The sequence below is a fragment of the Oncorhynchus mykiss genome, chromosome 14 (assembly GCF_057628025.1).
Source record: "Oncorhynchus mykiss isolate SJ-2025 chromosome 14, ASM5762802v1, whole genome shotgun sequence".
Taxonomy (NCBI): domain Eukaryota; kingdom Metazoa; phylum Chordata; class Actinopteri; order Salmoniformes; family Salmonidae; genus Oncorhynchus; species Oncorhynchus mykiss.
In genome coordinates this window covers 27,874,013-27,877,500 of record NC_143035.1, presented here as the reverse complement: position 1 = coordinate 27,877,500, position 3,488 = coordinate 27,874,013, and positions in this window count along the sequence as shown.

The window sequence follows — 3,488 nt, the reverse complement described above, 5'->3', positions numbered from 1 at the left end:
TCCCAGTCCTCTCCTCCAACTCCTCCCTGTCCTCTCCTTCAACTCCTCCCTGTCCTCTCCTCCCTCTCCTCCCTGTACTCTCCTCCAACTCCTCCCTGTCCTCTCCTCCCTCTCCTCCCTGTCCTCTCCTCCAACTCCTCCCAGTCCTCTCCTCCAACTCCTCCCTGTCCTCTCCTCCAACTCCTTCCTGTCCTCTCCTTCAACTCCTCCCTGTCCTCTCCTCCCTGTCTTGTCCTCCAACTCCTCCCTGTCCTCTCCTCCCTCTCCTCCCTGCCCTCTCCTCCAACTCCTCCCTGTCCTCTCCTCCAACTCCTCCCAGTCCTCTCTTCCAACTCCTCCCAGTCCTCTCCTCCAACTCCTCCCAGTCCTCTCCTCCAACTCCTCCCAGTCCTCTCCTCCCTCTCCTCCCTGTCCTCTCCTCCAACTCCTCCCTGTCCTCTCCTCCAACTCCTCCCAGTCCTCTCTTCCAACTCCTCCCAGTCCTCTCTTCCAACTCCTCCCAGTCCTCTCCTCCAACTCCTCCCAGTCCTCTCCTCCAACTCCTCCCTGTCCTCTCCTCCCTCTCCTCCCTGTCCTCTCCTCCAACTCCTCCCTGTCCTCTCCTCCAACTCCTCCCAGTCCTCTCTTCCAACTCCTCCCAGTCCTCTCCTCCCCTTTCTGATTACATTCTTGTCTCTTCGTCAAACTTTTACCTTTACTTTTTCTTGGAAGAAATTTGTCCTTGAAATATGTCCTTGGAGTATGTGTGTGTGTGTGTGTGTGTGTGTGTGTGTGTGTGTGTGTGTGTGTGTGTGTGTGTGTGTGTGTGTGTTTCTGAGCAGAAAACAGAGATAAATTAATGACGAAAACTAGAAAAACATCATGTACAGTGATTTGTGGGATGTCTACAATCTCTTAAGTGCCCAACAAGCATCTACGTCGCTCCAAACATTTATATCTCAATCCTCCTCTCTGTCCTCATCTCTGTCCTCCATATGATTCAGATGTATAGTTTTTTAAAATTGTGGCTATCCTAAATCAACAGGAAAACACAGGCACACCGCACAGTCGGTTCTGGAACAGTGTAAAGCTTCTAAGCAATAATCTCTCTACTGTCAGTTCATCTGTGTTCTCCCTGTGTATAGCACTGCTGCCATCGTGTGACCATTCATAGGTATACCACCTTAAACCCCTGCTGCAGCCGTGTGGCCATTCATAGACATTCCACCTTCAAAACCCACAACCGCCCAAGTAGGCCTAACGTTTATAAAGCACCTAACTCAGTCATGTCATTCTACATGCTACAGACCATGTCATATCACCACTGCTATGAAACATCATGAATCAGACACTGGGTTCTTTGAGATAAATAACAGACTACTTTAATTAAAACAAGTTTAGATGTTTGTTAGGATCTTCAATGACTTGCTGCAGATTTTTATGACAGGTCATTTCTATTGGTCAGACTGACCTTTATGTAATGAAGCTTTCACCAATGTTAACATTTACAACACAAAGGTTAATGGGAGAGACTGAACACAGAGTGAAGATCACAGCCAGTTTCCTCTTCCGTCCACACACACACACACACACACACACACACACACACACACACACACACACACACACACACACACACACACACACACACACACACATACTGTATACAGACACACACACACACACACACACACACACATACTGTATACAGACACACACACACTCATAAACGCTTTCACAGACTTCAAAACAATCTCTACACAAAAACGACATAGAGCTGTCCCAACAGCAGAGCTTTCTTTTCCTGGCTATCAGTAGAGCCTTGCCTGGCAGCAAAACAGTTCATTCAGCCTCATTTACTGTCTTTAAAAAAAACATAGCTGATATGGCTAAGGGGACGACGATATTGCATAAGGGGACGATGAGCAGATAAGAGGCAATCTGTAATTTAAATTAAGACATGAATGAGCGAGCTAGGATGGACGTAGTCAAAATAACTTTTTGTTCAACACTTTTGAAATGTACAGCGACAGAATTCAGAATATGGGCCATTCTTACAATATTCTCCCTTATACACCAAGTCAGAACTGTAGGACAAATAAAGGGGGCATATAAGCAGACAATGAAAGCTCTTACAATATTCAATGATTACATTTCTCTAAAACAGGCTATAGGCTACATGTGCACCACCAAGTCAGAACAGTAGGCTAAGTTATGAGGGGGAAAGGGACCAAATTATTAGGATGAGGCACATGGGCTACTAACAGCTTACTACACAACATACACTTAGCATGACTTTCTTAGCTACAGTTTACATATCTCCCTGGCATATTACATCATTTATGCAGCAGCATACAATACATTTTTGGACTCACCATGTTGTGCTGTGCTCACTTGAACAGTAATGTAGCGCAGCAGTCCTTATTATGGGCAAATGTTGTACAACTTTTGGCATTTTCTTGGTTTATGATGCTTTCAAGACAACAGGGATCTCTGAAAGGTTGAATCACGTTGTCAGTGATCTTCAGGTTGGAGCTCTAGAAAGAGGCCTGAGTTCCCGACTTTGAATTCCGATCGGAGATAGTTTTTTCCCAGTCGGAGCTAGTTTTTTTCTCAGAGCTCCCTGTTGTCTTGAACTCACTGAAGTCTGAGATTTTCCAGTTGTTTTGAATACGGCAGAAGTCATGCTGGATTGACAGCATGGCCAAAGTATTCAACCTTTTCTGGCCCATAGTGTTAAATGTTTATCCTTTTAAGCTTGGAAAAATAGACCCTTAAACCCAGACTTGGACCACACACCAACTCCACTGAATAGCAGGGTAGTGATGGCTTTGCAACACTTGCAGTTAGCCACTGATTCCTTCCAAACCCTCATTGTTGAATTTGCGATTTCCCACTTGTTGTGTAATGTTTATGTCCAACGGCTGATGAGCACCGATACGTTTTATCTATAATTTATCTTTATTATTTATCTTCATATGACTAGGATTGAAAAGGATTTGCCAGTAGATTGTCGATTTAATTCATGATGATGACTGCCTGTCTAGCTTGCTAGCTAAGAGTTTAAAAGTTTTATGTTAACATGATCAATCAAAGCTACGGTAGATATAATGTGATTTTACGTCATTTTATCTGTGGCCAATGACCTTCTTGGATGGGCACTTCTTTTTTTAAATTTTTTTTACCCCTTTTTCTCCCCAATTTCATGGTATCCAATTGTTGTTGTAGCTACTATCTTGTCTCATTGCTACAACTCCCGTACGGGCTCGGGAGAGACGAAGGTCATGCGTCCTCCGATACACAACCCAACCAGCCGTACTGCTTCTTAACACAGCACGCATCCAACCCGGAAGCCAGCCTCACCAATGTGTCGGAGGCTACACCGTGCACCTGGCAACCTTGGCTAGCGCGCACTGCGCCGGCCCGCCACAGGAGTCGCTGGTGCGCGATGAGATCCCTACCGACCAATCCCTCCCTAAACCGGACGACGCTAGGCCAATTGTGTGTCG